Source organism: Oncorhynchus kisutch, linkage group LG8 (genome assembly GCF_002021735.2).
Source record: "Oncorhynchus kisutch isolate 150728-3 linkage group LG8, Okis_V2, whole genome shotgun sequence".
NCBI lineage: Eukaryota > Metazoa > Chordata > Actinopteri > Salmoniformes > Salmonidae > Oncorhynchus > Oncorhynchus kisutch.
The window spans coordinates 63,733,874-63,751,014 of NC_034181.2; the positions used below are offsets into that span (position 1 = coordinate 63,733,874).

The 17,141-nt window shown below is 43.0% G+C and overlaps 1 protein-coding gene across 6 annotated transcripts in view; it reads right to left on the reverse strand.

The window, feature by feature from the left end:
• The window catches only part of LOC109895433 (SH2 domain-containing adapter protein F), a 121,524-nt gene that overhangs the window by 78,199 nt on the left and 26,184 nt on the right, over nucleotides 1-17,141 (reverse strand). The window lies entirely within an intron of this gene.

Consider the following 17,141-nt stretch of genomic DNA (forward strand, 5'->3'; position numbering starts at 1 on the left):
CTGTATATAGTCTCCACATTGACTCTGTACCGGTACCCCCTGTATATAGCCTCCACATTGACTCTGTACCGGTACCCCCTGTATATAGCCTCCACACTGACTCTGTACCGGTACCCCCTGTATATAGTCTCCACATTGACTCTGTACCGGTACCCCCTGTATATAGTCTCGCTTGTTATTTTACTGCTGCTGTTTAATAATTTGTTACTTTTATTAGCAATTTTTTTACTCATCTATTCTTTACTTAAAACGTATTTTTATTGTTGGTTAAGGGCTTGTAAGTCAGCATTTCACTGTTAAGGTCTACACCTGTCTACACTCGGCGCATGTGACAAATACAATTAGATTTGATATGAAAGAGGAAATAACAGTGCAGGTAGATGGTAATGGAAACTGTACTAGAGGGTAGAGGTCGACCGATTATGATTTTTCAACGCCGATACCGATTATTGGAGGACCCAAAAAATTTAAACCGGCCGATTTTTATGTATATATTTGTAATAATGACAATTACAACAATACTGAATGAACACTTATTTTAACTTAATATAATACATCAATAAAATCTATTTAGTCTCAAATAAATAATGAAACATGTTCAATTTGGTTTAAATAATGCAAAAACAAAAAGTGTTGGAGAAGAAAGTAAAAGTGCGAAACGTTCCGTATTTTATCTAACGGGTGGCGTCCATAAGTCTAGATATTTCTGTTACATTGCGCAACCTTCAATGTTATGTCATAATTATGTATAATTCTGGCAAATGAGTTCGCAACGAGCCAGGCGGCCCAAACTGTTGCATATACCCTGACTCTGCGTGCAATGAATGCAAGAGAAGTGACACAATTTCCCTAGTTTAATATTGCCTGCTAACATGAATTTCATGTAACAAAATATGCAGGGTTAAAAAATATATACTTTTGTATATTGATTTAAAGAAAGGCATTGATGTTTATGGTTAGGTACATTCGTGCAACGATGGTACTTTTTTCCGCAAATGTGCTTTTGTTATATTATCCCCCCGTTTGGCGAAGTTGGCTGTCTTTGTTAAGAAGAAATAGTCTTCACACAGTTCGCAACGAGCCAGGCGACCCAAACTGCTGCATATACCCTGACTCTGTTGCACAGAACGCAAGAGAAATGACACAATTTCCCAAGTTATTCATGTTAGCAGGCAATATTAACTAAATATGCAGGTTTAAAAATATATACTTGATATTGATTTTAAGAAAGGCGTTGATGTTTATGGTTAGGTACACATTGGTGCAACGATAGTGCTTTTTTCACGAATGCGCTTGTTAAAAATCACACGATTGGCGAAGTCGGCTGTGATTCAATGATAAATTAACAGGCACCGCATCGATTATATGCAACGCAGGACAAGCTAGATAAACTAGTAATATCATCAACCATGTGTAGTTAACTAGTGATTATGTTAAGATTGATTGTTTTTTATAAGATAAGTTTAATGCTAGCTAGCACCTTACCATGACTCCTTGCTGCACTCGCATAACAGGTAGTCAGCCTGCCACGCAGTCTCCTTGTGGAGTGCAATGTAGTCATCCTTGATCGATGTCCAAAAATGCCGATTACCGATTTATGAAAACTTGAAATCGGCCCTAATTATTCGGCCATTCCGATTAATCAGTCAACCTCTACTAGAGGCACAATATAGGTTAGAGGGAAAATAATTGGATTTGGAGGAACTTATTCAAGAACGATCAAGTGTAATTTATTACAAAAATAAAGCGAATTGGATGGAAAATTGTGAAAAATGCACTACAATTTCCTGTGTGAAGGCCAACTTACGGAGGAGGAACATCTTGAGGCAATTAAATGTTTTCAGTGTGGAAAAACACCAGTGCGTGAAGGTATACCATTAGAGGTATATCAGACCTTTTTAGATGTACTCAAAGATCAATTTTCAGCATGTTTTAATTACTCCTATAAAAATTAGACTTTCAGGTACTCAACAAGGTCTGATTTCATTACTACTGAAACAGGACCCAGGTTGTAAGTATAAAGATCCAGTCCATTTAAAAAACTAGAAGCCTCTTACACTTCAATGTTGTGATGCGAAAATCCTGGCGAAATGCATAGCACATAGAATAAAAAGGATTTTACCAGAAATTGTTCATTCTGATAAGACAGGTTTTTTACATGGACGATATACAGTTGAAGTTGGAAGTTTACATACACTTAGTTTGGAGTCATTAAAACTTGTTTTTCAACCACTTCACAAATTTCTTGTTAACAAACTATAGTTTTGGGAAGTCGGCTAGGACATCTACTTTGTGCATGACATAAGTAATTTTTTCAAAATTGTTTACAGACAGATTATTTCACTGTATCACAATTCCAGTGGGCCAGAAGTTTACATACACTAAGTTGACTGTGCCTTTAAACAGTTTGGAAAATTCCAGAAAGCTTTCGAAGCTTCTGATAGGCTAATTTACATAATTTGAGTCACTTGGAGGTGTACCTGTGGATGTATTTCAAGGCCTACCTTCAAACTCAGTGCCTCTTTGCTTGACATCATTGGAAAATCAAACAAAATTATCCAAGCCTCAGCCTCAGGAAAAAAATTGTAGACCTCCACAAGTCTGGTTCATCCTTGGGAGCAATTTCCAAACGCCTGAAGGTACAACGTTCAGCTGTACAAACAATAGTACGTCCTTTTTGGAGAAATGTCCTCTGGTCTGATGAAACAAAAATAGAACTGTTGGCTATAATGACCCTCATTATGTTTGGAGGAAAAAGGGGGAGGCTTGCAAGCCGAAGATCACCATCCCAACTGTGAAGCACGGGGATGGCAGCATCATGTTGTGGGGGTGCTTTGCTGCAGGAGGGACTGGTGCACTTCACAATGATGTGGATATATTGAAGCAACATCTCAGGACATCAGTCAGGAAGTTAAAGCCTGGTCACAAATGGGTCTTCCAAATGGACAATGACCCCAAGCATACTTCCAAAGTTGTGGCAAAATGGCTTAAGGACAAGAAAGTCAAGATATTGGAGTGGCCATCAGAAAGCCAAGACCTCAATCCTATAGAACATTTGTGGGCAGAACTGAAAAAGCGCTGTTCGAGCAAGGAGGCTTACAAATCTGACTCAGTTACACAAGCTATGTCAGGCGGAATGGGCCAAAAATTCACCCATCTTATTGTGGGAAGCTTGTGGAAGGCTACCCGAAACATTTGACCCAAGTTAAACCATTTAAAGGAAATGCTACCAATTACTAATTGAGTGTATGTAACCTTCTGACCCACTGGGAATGTGATGAAAGAAATAAAAGCTGAAAGAAATCACTCTATTATTCTGACATTTCACATTCTTAAAACTAAATGTCAGGAATTGTGAAAAACTGAGTTTAAATGTATTTGGCTAAGGTGTATGTAAACGTCCGACTTCAACTGTATGTGTAACGTGTGTCTATGTAGCAGAAAAGCTGTAAAGAAAATAATAATAATTAAATGTGTCCTCCGAAGATAAAAACACAGCGGAATCAGGACACAGAGAGATGAAGAAAACTGGGAAAGAGATAGAGACTGAACCAAACCCCACGGCACCCACACACTAACAGTGGGGATACACTCAACTGAGTTTTCATTTAGCCTTCAGAAGTCAGTCAAACTTTCCACCATTGAATTATTTCTGATGGAATACACAATGAGGGGGACAAAGGCCATTAATTACTAATACACACACTGTGCATGATGCTATGAGTCACTGCCTATTGCACATCTGCTCCTTGTCATTGAAGTACACAGCTCCCATAGGGTTGTGATCTCCTCTGTACTCATACAGTGGGCTTTCACCGAGCTGATTCATTAGCTAGCAGAATGCTAAGTATAGTCACTTCAGGAGGACAGAGATATGAGACACGCACATATTCATATAATGTGTGCGTGTCATTTATGTTCAATGAGTGGTACTGTCAGCAATAGACTGTTACATATTTGTGTGTGTATGTTGTGACGGCCCTGAATTTGTCTGACCCGTCTCAGTGCTTCTCCTTCCAATAGGGCGCTTCCCCTTTAATTCCCTATTAAATAGCCAGCATCCGCTGCGCAAAAGTGGGTTTGTGATGGTGGTCCGAATGAGGATGTGTTCAACCCTCAGTTCCGAAGCTTCTTTACTCCGTTTGTTTTGTTGTATTTAAAAGTGTGCTTTGTGGCCTTGTTGCAAGTTTAACCAGGACCGGATCCACTCATTGCTTCCTTTGGACGACACAGATCTGTTGGCGGATTGGATTGTCTGACTGACTGATTGACTACAACTATTTTGCATATGGTATTTCATTTGTTTTAGTGTGATGTATACCGTGATTATTTATGTGGTCAGTTGTAGTTGAAGACTACTGAGATTTGATACTCTTTATGGTTGTGTGGTAAAAGAGCTTGATATTTTGATTGTATGATTGAGACTGGGTTTACGCTACACTTTTATGAACCGACAAACATTGTGTGACTAAGGTCAGTTCCCTGAAACCCTTTACCGGGCTGGACTCTTTTAGGCCCGAGGTACAGGACTTTTCTTGAGGAACCAGAGCTTATTGTTTGTTATATTATTATGTGTGTGATCATTTATGTTGGTAATACAACCCACGCAAAAGAACACATTTGTTTTGAAGTTATTTCCAATAAATCCAATGAATCCAAGTGTATTTCCATACTGACTTAGTCCTTTGTATTGGTGTAGACTTGATGAACCAGATGGGACTATTTCCCTTCCAAACAAAAAGAAGAAATCAATATTTTCTCTGGTAGGCACAACTTACCTGGCACCCCTGCAAACAATAACCTCAAGTCAAAACCGTTACTGTGTGTGTGTGTTGTGTGTGTGTCCGTGCGTATGTGTTATTGCTCATTGTAGAGATGCCTATAGAGAACAGAGAAGGGTAAATGTTTACATCTAGTTGTGTTTTCCTTGAGAGAGAAGGTCAGGGAGGCAAACAGAGAGAAGGTCAATAAATGTCATAGATACATTTGCTCTGTGAGGGAGAAAAGGCCTCTAGGGTTATTTTATAAGACAACGAGACTTGTATAAAGAAGTCATTCTATCACAGCAAGCCTATCACTCTCTGGCTCCTGGACCGAGTGAGTGTGTTTGTGAGAGAGCGAGATGGGGGTGGGGGTGGAAAGAAATAGAGAGAGAGAAAAAGTAAGAGAGCAAGAGAAAGTGGGAGAAAAGGAGTTAGAGAGAAAGAGGGACTGGGGAGAGGGCGAGAGGAAAAGGAGTTAGAGAGAAAGAGGGACAGGGGAGAGGGCGAGAGGAAAAGGAGTTAGAGAGAAAGAGGGACTGGGGAGAGGGCGAGAGGAAAAGGAGTTAGACAGAAAGAGGGACTGGGGAGAGGGCGAGAGGAAAAGGAGTTAGAGAGAAAGAGGGACTGGGAGAGGGCGAGAGGAAAAGGAGTTAGAGAGAAAGAGGGACTGGGGAGAGGGCGAGAGGAAAAGGAGTTAGACAGAAAGAGGGACTGGGGAGAGGGCGAGAGGAAAAGGAGTTAGACAGAAAGAGGGACTGGGGAGAGGGCGAGAGGAAAAGGAGTTAGACAGAAAGAGGGACTGGGGAGAGGGCGAGAGGAAAAGGAGTTAGAGAGAAAGAGGGACTGGGGAGAGGGCGAGAGGAAAAGGAGTTAGAGAGAAAGAGGGACTGGGGAGAGGGCGAGAGGAAAAGGAGTTAGAGAGAAAGATTGACTGGGGTGGAGAGACGGAGAGTGAAGACTAGAGAGAAAAGGAATTTGGGGGAGAGAGAGGGAGAGAGGAGAAGGATAGAGAGAAAGAGAGAGATTGAGAGAGCGAGGGAGAGGATAAGGAGTTAGAGAGATGATTCAGGGTTATGAAGACAACTTCATCAGTGTGTTTGGCCCTCGGACTCACCTCATCCAGCCCTGCTGTTAGACTGCTGTCTCTGCTGCATTACGCACAGACAGACAAGCACGCAGGCAGGCACGCAGGCAGGCACACACACACGCAGGCAGGCACGCAGGCAGGCACGCAGGCAGACACGCAGGCAGACAGGCCGACTCCTTTAGGACCCCTCTCCACTACAGTTCACTCAGGATACTCTACACCACTCCAGCCCTGAGGCCCTTCACACATGCTGGGGGTCCCCAGGGCACAAAGGAACATGGGGCATTCTGGGTGAAGTGAGGGGATCAAATTTGAGTTATGATAGTCAAAAGCAGCATCTTGGGCTTAAATGGATCCAGGGATGATATTGATCCTATTTCTTGCTTTTAGAATGCCTATTGCAGACTGAGCTGCAGTTAACGTTGCAGTAATGGTACAGTTCTGCCATAACGCTGGCGAGAGCCCAGCACACTCTGATGTCTGGGAGAGAGCACGGTTCTGCATTACATCCGTCTGTCTGTCACTCTCATGGTGCTCAACAGTTGTAGGTCTCTCTAGCCCTCTCCAACACAGTCACACCTAATAGAGTTTGCTCTCACACCAGAGTGCCAACAGCCCTGATTTCCTGTTGCACACAGGTCTACCACCACCACCACCGCAGAAACACAACATACCATTCAAACCAACCAGAACAAACCAGCTCCATCACACAGCAGCTCAGACTGCCAGATCTGACCAAACCGCCCCATCAAGTTAAACTATCAGACTGCGATGACTGTGGGCCCGTCAGTATGACAGAATGGGGAAATTGATACTTGACACATCAAATAACCTACAGCTTCTCTTTCAGACTGTTTGGTCTTTTAAAGCATGACTGAATAAAGTCACATTGTCTGTGAGGCAGACAGGCAGGCAGGGCAGACAGACAGGCAGATCAGTTGAGCTAACAGAGAGGAGAGGAGACAGTAAATAGCGGGTGTAAATCGTTCCGGTGGCCGTCCTCTCCTCTGCAGTGGCCCTGACAAGGATTAATGGAGCCATTCATTTTAGAGAAGAAATTAATGACTTAAAATACCATCACCCTGCACTGGAGTTGCAGCCCATCCCACCTAGCACTGTCTCTGCCCACCCAGGCATGACGGATGGTCGCTCAGCCTGCCAACCCAACCATCCATCCTTGGCACCTGGCACAGTCTGCCTGCCTCACCAACACAGCGGGGCCTTTTTATATATTTTGTTAATTGTTTTATGTAACCTTTATTTAACTGTGGCAGTTGGCTACCCACCACTTCCTCTACTCGCATCCTGGTATTACAGCTCAGCCAGCCCCAGTGTGTGAGTGTGTGTGTCCTAACAGGCCAGTGTAAATTCACAGTGTCACCCACACCTAGTCAGGGAGAGAGGCTGCTTTTACGCCCGATGGACAGGGAGTGAAGGGGAGGAGGAGAGAGGATGGATGGGGAAGGTAGGGCCTGTAACCAGCCCTCTGTGGTTTGGGGCTGTGGTACAGAGAGGAATGGCGAGGGGTGAGGGGGCATGGCTCTGGTAGGAATGGCAAAGCATGGCTTGCAGAAGTCAGATGTGGCTTAACTCCCCCCAGCAGTGAGTGAAACCAGACACAGTAGTCCAAACTAGGGCTGTTACGGCAACCGTATTACCACCACACTAGCGATGAAGAGTCATGACCACAGTCAAATCCAGGTGGCCATTTAGTCACGGTAACTAGGCTTCTTCAAGCTCAGATGCTGCTGGTCATTAGTAGCCTACCAAACTTGCTCACTGCCTGGTACTCAGCACTCTACATTTGCATTGCTAACAGCAATGCAAATGTAATCAAAGATCAAATCAAATACTTTATTTTGGCTAGCCAATTGCGTGAGTTTTGATGGCCTCTTAAAAAGAGGAGGATCCAATCAGCTTTCTATAGGCTAGGCCTACTATATTTATTTCTCAAATTTACAAATATTAAGCACATTGCTTCTATTTACAACAGGAGTATAGCCTACCTGTCTGACATGAAGATTAACCAGGGGGAAAAGCCTCCTCAAGTTCGCTATTTAAGTGTATTGATGACACAATTTTTTTTTACTTTTTCAAATCATAGTTGCACACCTCATGTAGCCTAGCCCATAGGCATATTTGTTTTTTAAAATGTTTTTATAAGATTTGTTTAACAACTAAAGTAGCCAAATAACGTCTTAAAATGAAGCACATGAATCTGCTTTACAACCAGTGTAGATCCTAACTGGCATACATAGACTGCGCGTGAGTTTCAAGTTTGGGGAAGATACTTTTCACCATAAAAATGCACCTTCATAATAAAGCATTACGTGCATAATCGCATTTGAGAATGGTGTTTTCCCGATAATTGATTAGATTTCAGAACATTTGCACTTATCAGCACTTACTGCCGTGTGCACATTGCTGCCCATATAATGTGAAGAAATAGCCTAATAGTTTATCAACATTTAAGCTAAACATTCTGATCTGTTGCATCAGCCTCATTGCTTTTAAAAGTTTTTTTGATGCGAGTGGTTGTATTAATTTGGGCTCTATCGCTTCCCACAACTGTCCCAGACTATGTTTGGAATAATTAATCTCACACAGAAGGACAAGTTGACCAATAGAATAGATACATTTTTATATTATGGGGGATAGTAGATTGACATAGGCTAGTACTTTGCTGTTCGTTAGGCCTAGTTCTTCTAACATCATCCATATGAATATCGATAACAAGGATGCGCGCATTTGGTCCCCGATGTGTCTGTCTTCACTTGTAGCCTACTTCAGAGCCTGAGACGCTGGTGAGAAGGACCCGATCACGTGACAGGCATTGGTGAATAAGAATGGAGATCTGAGAGAGCCATGTGAGTAAGAGGTGCTTCGGAGCAAGGCCATTAGCAGCCGGAATAAGGGAATAATAATTATTATATACAGCCCAACGGCGTAATGGCCACTGAAGGCATGGAGGTTTCTAGGGGGCATTACAGCCACACAAGGGGGATGGCATTATCAAGTGTTGGTCAAATTATGAATGAGAGACTGATGAATGGTGTGCAGCCTGCACTATAACAAAGCAGAGCTTATGCCTTATGCTACTTTATTCAAATCATTATTAAAGTCTCATCATGCAGCCTTAGAAAGTATTACAAATCTAAATATGTAGCCCAACCGTTGTATCACAACTGTTTCATTGTTAACCGATCAACATAGAACAGCCGCACGTGTGAACTCCCTCGTAAATCCTTTGGAAAAAATATCCTTTCTATTTTGATTCAGCTATGTCCGATTGTATTCTTCATACTATAAAACGATACCACGTAATTCTAAGCCAAATCTTATCTGCTAAATGAACTAGTGTAGCCCACAGCCATATGGCATAACCAGATCAGGGCCTAACATAAGGACAACTGCTATTCTGTTCTACTGAAATAGACTACATTTTCTTCATATCATGCTTCTTTAGGTCTGTCGAAATTAAATAATGGATTTATTGTGAAGGTCTAGGCTATATTACATGGATTTATTATACTTTTTAAACTAAACATGTTCCAAAGGTCTGCATCAGTAGCTTGGACGCTATACGTGGAAGCCAGGAGATGCTAAACGTGTTTATGTTAATGAACGATCAATTACCATGAGACCAGCAGTTATTTTCTTGACAATCACCGGCTGACAAAAAGTAATGACAGTCACAGCTCTAGTCCAAACCAACAGATCCACTCTAGGAAACGTTACAGGACTTTCCTTTTGAACACATGCAGGTGTAGATGGAGCTTGTGGAAATCCAAAATGTCACTGTTGAAGGATTGATCATTGGCTCAAATTGCTTATGTATCTAATCCACAGAACCTGACGGAAACCTACACCTTTCATTACCAAGACACTACCACTATAATCTCATCTCTCCACCTATGGTATCAGGATTCAACGTAAATGCCATGGTGGATATTAAATGGATGGACGGCCGTGTATAAAATCATAGAACAGCACATTGAGTCAGCGACAGTAAGTGAGTGGGTGGGGCTGGGGGGGGGGGGGGGGTTAACGGCTTGGCTGGAGGGGGTTAATGACTTGCCTGCGCGAGACCTCTCTCCTCATCAATAAGTCGTCAGTCCTTCTGCCTGGACGCCGCTCTGTCCCTCACCTCCCGCCTCCCACGCTTCCTGTTCCCTGGCCTTACTAAATTCACCCTCAGCACCAAGGCCACAGAACGGTGGACTACACAGGCACAGCAGCATTAACCCTTTCTACACTACAGGTCGAGTCTGAAACCAGGAAGAAAGAAAGCCTTGTATTTGTGACAGCTGTGTACTTTAAGTACCAGGGCCTCTGTACCGGCAAGACAATTATCCTGACAAGCTCTCAACATTTTGCATGACACCCATAAAAAGACCGCAATGTCAAACTCTGGAGGAGAGGATCATGACAAAATAACACCATGAAATCAGAAAACAAGGATACACTCAAATCCCCATTTCTATGCAATCAGAACACATCACAGTGCAAAGCTGAGAAAATCCCCCTTTCAAGAGTATAGCACTGTCTGTACATGTCCAGGATATACCTCAAGTTTCAGCTCGGAGCAGAACCAGCTTACCGGCAAAGAAATGTGCCGACACATGTATTAGCCTGGCTCTCATAACCCTGAGTCAGTTTCCCCCCATATGAAAAAGCTATTGGAAACCACTCTGCATAGCGCTCTTCCTTTCTCTCCCCTGTAAGTGGCCCAATAAATAAAGCCACAGGTAGAGATGACCTGTGGGGAAACACCCAGCAATGTGCAGGTATCCCAGTCTGACATATTGCCATGCCAGCAATATCTCTGGCTATAAAACAGTGCCCTCCTCCTCCATAGAGCTGAGTGGGTAGTAGTGAGCCACACCATAGTGTGTGTGTGTGTGTGGTGAGTAATTGGATTAATATCCCAAAGTAGGAACCACAACACATCTGGTTAGCATGGGATGCTCTAGTGACAGCATTAGGAAACTTTTCCCAGCAGCACTGAGTGAGCGATTTGAGCATGTTCCAGTTGGAGCTTTATGAACTGTAGGTGAAAGCAGGTACTGCGGTTCCTCTCCCATGAGTCAGCTAGTATGGTGGAAAAAGCCAAGGTTTCTGCTGTACTCGTGGGTTAATGTCCACTAGATAACTAGGTGGGTATGACTGGGAAGTGAGGATGAAATTATCCGGAAAGACACACTGTACAGTGAGGCTGCTTTGGTTGTCACAGTGTGTCGTAGTCCCTAGGCCCAGGGGCTTGTTTTCCCCTCACCTGGGGTGATGTAGCTTGGCCCTGTATCAGCCCAGGGTTCAGGGTGGTGGTGGGTACTGGACACGGCTGCCTGTGTTTGCTCATCACAGCCCAGTCATGCCGGTTGTTTGCACAACGCCTCCCACACACTGTGGGAAACATCTCATATGGCTGGCGGATTGGGCTGGGAAGGATGGGCCCCTGTGTGTGAGAGAGAATGTGTGTGTGTGTGTGTGTGTGTGTGTGTGTGTGTGTGTGCCCACACACTCAGGGAGTGTCACGTCTATTACTGGAGTCGTTGAGAAATGGCCTGAAGAGTACAGCCCTGCAGTATACACACAGCCCTCTCTGTCTGCATGGCCCTGACTGCAAGTCTCAACAAATACAACAATATAACAGAGAGGAAAGGAGAGAGGAAAGGAGAGGAAAAGAGAATCCGCAAAATATGATAATTCCGTCTTCCGGCAGCCCCATCTGTAATTAGCTGGTGGTGGTGCACGTGAAGAATGGCCCAGCTGATAACTTGTGTGTGTGTGTGCGCACATTCGTGGGAGTGTGGGATCTGCTTGCCCATACACGAGCACACACACACAAAAACACACACACACAAAAGCACACACACACCACACACATGATACACAGTATCTCTGCAGACTTCCGCAGGCCCTGCTGTAAGCCAAAGCCAGTAAAAACAGTAAAAGCCAGTAAAAACAGAGAGGATTATGGATCAGACTTTACAGGTTAGTAAGTCATGACAAGCACCTCCAGCAGGTTCATAAATCAGATGGGGAGACTCCAGGGAGAGGGCTGGATTACACCTTATACACACACACACACCTCTGTCAGCGTAACCGTTAGGAAAATGCCTCATACATTTCACACTGTGTGTGTGTCGCACAAGTCAAACAAAAGGATTACGGCATTACAAATCCAGCAAACAGCTATTTCTTATTAGCCCACTTCAGAATTAGTCATCACCATTTTATCCAAATACCCATGAAATCACAAACTAAAGACAATCTACGAAAACAAGGACTGTAATAATGTACACTCACTCCTAAAAGTGGTTATAACAAACAATCACTTGAGGCAAACAACAAATGTCTTTGCTCAGTGTTAAGTGCTACGCAATTATCAATCTGATTCCTAAATGCTAAACAATCAACAACTCACGAGGCCATTAAATGAACAAAACATTTTGTCCCGCCGTCTGTTGAAGACAATAGAGGTTAAAACTACTTATCCTGCAGCAGAAGTATAGCCATTTAAAATATAGAACACAACGTTGAAATGAAAGCAGAGTTAAGTTAGCAATACAATATAAAGGGCTTAGAGTTATCGAAGTATGTTTCTGGAGACACACTGAGCACAGAAACCAAGGGCACAAGCTAGCATCAGAGGTGGCATGGAAACATTCAAACCACTACACGCTCATGGCTGCAATGGTGTGACAGTTTCCTGTCCTTTTGGTTATAAGAAGGAATCGAAAAAGGACATTCAGAACAGTCTAGAGTTGGGCAAACACACCATAACAAACACACACTAGTATCTCAAAGTGAATAAGACTAACAGGCATAGTTGGAGTTGGCAGAGTTTGTCAGTGCAGCAAATGATGAATCTGATGGTGAACTCAATGAGGCATACAAAAGCCGTTCTGAATGGATGAGAATGGATGTACACATGAAGACCAGAAGTGCAGAAAACAACCAAGTGGTGTCTACCACCCCAGGGAGAAGACGACTGTACAGACTGGCTGCTTTGTGTCTTGGGTTGATGTGTATCCTACAAGATACTCTCAATATCACCCTGCGTCTCCTCTACAGAGACTCTTCAGAGACTCGCTACATCAACATGACCAAAGAAAAAGACCAGTTACAGGTGAAGAGAGACGGTCTTCAGACAGAGCTCCCTGTACTGGAGTTGAACAAGCCTGGGATGGAGGAGTTTTTAAATCCAGTTGGTACTACATCTCTACTGAGAAGAGAAACTGGGAGGAGAGCAGGCGGGACTGTCTGAGGAGAGGAACTGACCTGGGGATCATAAACAGCAGAGAGGAACAGGTATTTGTAAACGGATTCTGGGAAGTCTGGATTGGTCTGACGGACAGAGATGAAGAGAGGATCTGGAATTGGGTGGATGGCACACCACTTACCACTGGGTACTGGGCAAGTCGACAGCCTAATAGTCATCTAGGACGGAACGAGGACTGTGCTGAGAAATGGCCACGTCTTCTTCTGTAGAAAAAAGCTAACATGATGCACCATGCAGCGAAGTGCATTTCTGGTCCTGTGAGAAATCGGCCTAGACCTAACTAAAACTTCAAACCCAACTAAAGTTAAACTCAAGTCAACTACTCTCGAACAGGATGTCATTAATAAAGACATCAGTGCTAGTGCTTAGTTACACAAATGAATAATGCTAATTAATTGCGCTTAAACATGCTCTGTTGATTTCAGTTACGGTATTGTCTATGTTCTCTTTCTCTATCTGTAGTAATTGTCTGTCAAAACTGTCATTTTCAAGTTGAATTAATAAACTGTATAACTCTGAGATGTATCTCAGACAAACTTTTCTTCAAAAGTTTGTTCCTGTGAGTCTGTATGGCTGTGAGTCTGGTGCGTGAAGAGACTCCGGGTTTGAGTGGTACAGACAAATTCAATCTATGGAGAAACCTGAGGGGGGGGGGGGGCAATAAACCAATATGAATAGAAACCAGTATGATTTATCAATGATCCAGTGCCTCTAATTAATTAGATACACATTTTATATGAAACTACGATTCACACACCTCTGAAGGTTTAAACATTACAGTCGCTTTTATGTAGCGGTAAGCCCAATGCTCTTCAACAGTCTATATAAATGTGGTCGGTGTGAATTAAAGAGGTGCTCTGTCGGAAAACCATAAATAGGAGAGCTAGGAGAGTTGTTGATTTGAGTATTACAGCCAGTCGATGCACATCAGTGAGGTCCAGTACCAGTGGACGGAGACGACAGAGAAAAAGTCAGGCTCTGATGTTAACAAAGGCAGAGGGTAACACTGCCGGGGAAAATCTATTTCAGCCTGGACAGTGAGACAGAGAGACAGAGAGAGACAGGCAGAGACAGAGACACAGAGAGCGACAGAGACACAGACACAGAGAGTGACAGAGACAGACAGAGACAGAGACAAAGAGAGCGACAGAGAGGGAGAGAAGAATTTCTGACCAGGCCTCACTCCAGTAAATCCCTCCACTGCCATACTGCAGAGGTGTGGGCAGTGGCTCGTCTCCCTCTCCTGCCACAGAATTGTAGGACACTAGCCTGACAAATATGCTCAACACTGCCAGTGCCAGTGCTTTGGCAGGACATTGGTCAATCAGGGGGAACATAGTAATTACACTATCCATAGACAGTATACAAAGAATGGGGCTAATACAGCCATTTCAACCATCCAGTGTAATCCTGTGTGTATGCGTAAATCAAAGTCTACGATTTGACACTTGCTTGATGAAACAATCACAGTGAATCCGTCCTTCAGTGCTCTGCTAGTTTACTGTGGTTATCAACAGGATGGCAGAAGTGGGCTGAATAAATCCAGAAAACAGCATAATTTCAAATGCTCCCTGACAGCTCAGTCAAAACAACAGCAAAACTAGAACTGGCAATCAACAGAATAAACTACAAGGAATACGCCTCTGAACAGTCTCTGAACACAGCAGAAATAGACATGGCCGTCAGTAAAACTGTATGATCCTTACAGACAGGGAGCTTTATTAATCGTGGCAGATATCTTCTTCTGATGAATGAGAAAATGTAAATGTTGGACTAGTAAATGTATGTCAAAAGGATCTCCAATCTGATGCAGATCTGACGATGTACACAGACATGAGTTACACACCGAGGACATTCATACAGATATTTACTGATGTAAAGTTTATTCGTGCTGTGTTATTATGTCTTACAATGTGATTGCTTGATTACTCTGATTGCTCGCAATCCACATTCCTATCAACCTTGTTGTTTGGAAATAAAAGGTTTCCAATTCAAATGCAAAACAAAGGGCTTTATAGCAGAAGCCTGGCAGGGTTATGACCATAAACCAGAAGTCTCTGGTCACATTAACCTCTCTAGGCTAGGGGGCGTTATTTTCCCATCCAGATGAAAAGCGCGCCCAAAGTAAACTGCCTGCTACTCAGGCACAGAAGCTAGGATATGCATATTATTAGTAGATTTGGATAGAAAACACTCTGAAGTTTCTAAAACTGTTTGAATGATGTCTGTGAGTATAACAGAACTTATTTTGCAGGCGAAACCCCGCGGACAAACCATCCAGGAATTTTTTGTTTGTTGAAGTGACAGAGCATTCAATTAGTTTTCTATAGGAACTGCACTTGCTTGCAGTTCCTATCGCTTCCACTGGATGTCAACAGTCTTTAGAAATTGGTTGATGTTTTCCCTTTGTGTAATGAAGAAGTAGGGCTGTTCAGAACGAGGGTCGAGTCTAGTGTACTGTTGTGGTTGGGGTGCGCGACCTGAAAGCTTGCTCCACTTTGTTTTTATCCGCTATTGAACGCAGTTTATCCCGTCTTAAATTGTATCGATTATTTACGTAAAGAAAATACCTAAAGTTGTATTAGGAAAGTTGTTTGAAATGTTTGGACAAAGATTACAGGTAATTTATTAGATATTTTGTAGTCATGTTGCGCTAGTTGGAACCGGTGTTTATCTGGATCAAACATGCCAAATAAATGGACATTTTGGAGATATAATGACAGAATGAATTGAACAAAAGGACAATTTGTGATGTTTATGGGACATATTGGAGTGCCAAAAGAAGAAGCTCTTCAAAAGGTAAGGCATTAATTATATCGTTATTTCTGAGTCCCGCCTGGCGGGATGAAATATGATTGTCTGTGTTTGTTTAATGGGGTGCTGTCCTCAGATAATCGCATGGTTTGCTTTCGCTGTAAAGCCTTTTTGATATCTGACACCGTGGCTGGATTAACAAGAAGTTCAACTTTATTTTGAGATATTGCATGTGTATTTTCAAGAATGTTAAATATTTACAATTCTGTAGTTTGAATTTGGCGCCCTGCACTTTCACTGGATGTTGGTCAGGTGGGACGGTAGCGTCCCATCTAGCCTAGAGAGGTTTTAAACCTTACTATTCAGCAGAGAGAAAAGGTCAGGGTTGAAGGTCAAACTAGTGAAACTGATGAAGGCGAGAGGTTGTCAGGAGGGCCATTAAGTCCTAGCTTGTCATCATATGGAGCAGAAGAGGGGAGGGATGGCCACAGTAAAGTGGTTCTGCCATTACACTGGGGAGAGAGGGCGGGTGAGGGGACGGGGAGGAAGATGAAACCCAACATGGGAGAGGTCAGGACCTTCTAATCTCTTATAAAAACACCTCGTCTTCTGAGCCTTGGCATCCCTAATGGAACAGACCACTTGGTGACTGGTCCAAAGCTCCAGAATGTTCAGTGAGGGAATATGCTAACTGCAAGATTCTCCTTTAAATATCTTGGAATTCTGTGCTTGTTTTCTTCATTCTTTGTTGATGTTGTTCTGTCCTCGCACACTGCATAATCATGTTCATTTTGACAAAGTTGTGGTGAGTAGGGTTTTTGCTGAATCCTAGCGTTAGCAGAGCTATTGTTGTCTCAAATCCATGTCTTCTTTCAGAGCAGTACGGTTGTCACCGAACATGACTAGCTCAAAGAAAAAATACATCTAAAGGCCTGTCTTTCCTGAATATGTATTTGCTGTGGAGGTTGTTTTCACATTACCTATCTGCTAGTAGAATGTATTCTGTCTATTTAAGAGCAAAACAACTGCATTCAATTGTATTTCTGATACCCAGCTCTCCACAAAATCATTTTGTGGTCTACCGCATCTGTCATGTAGCATGCCACGTGGCCATCTGACCAAGTTAATTAGTGGCAAGCCAACAAACATAAGGTCAAGTGACATATGGTCAAGTGACATGCTAATTAATTGTCAACAAAGAAGCAGCTTCCATATGCAGACATGATGAAGGCTAAGATGCATTACTAGACAT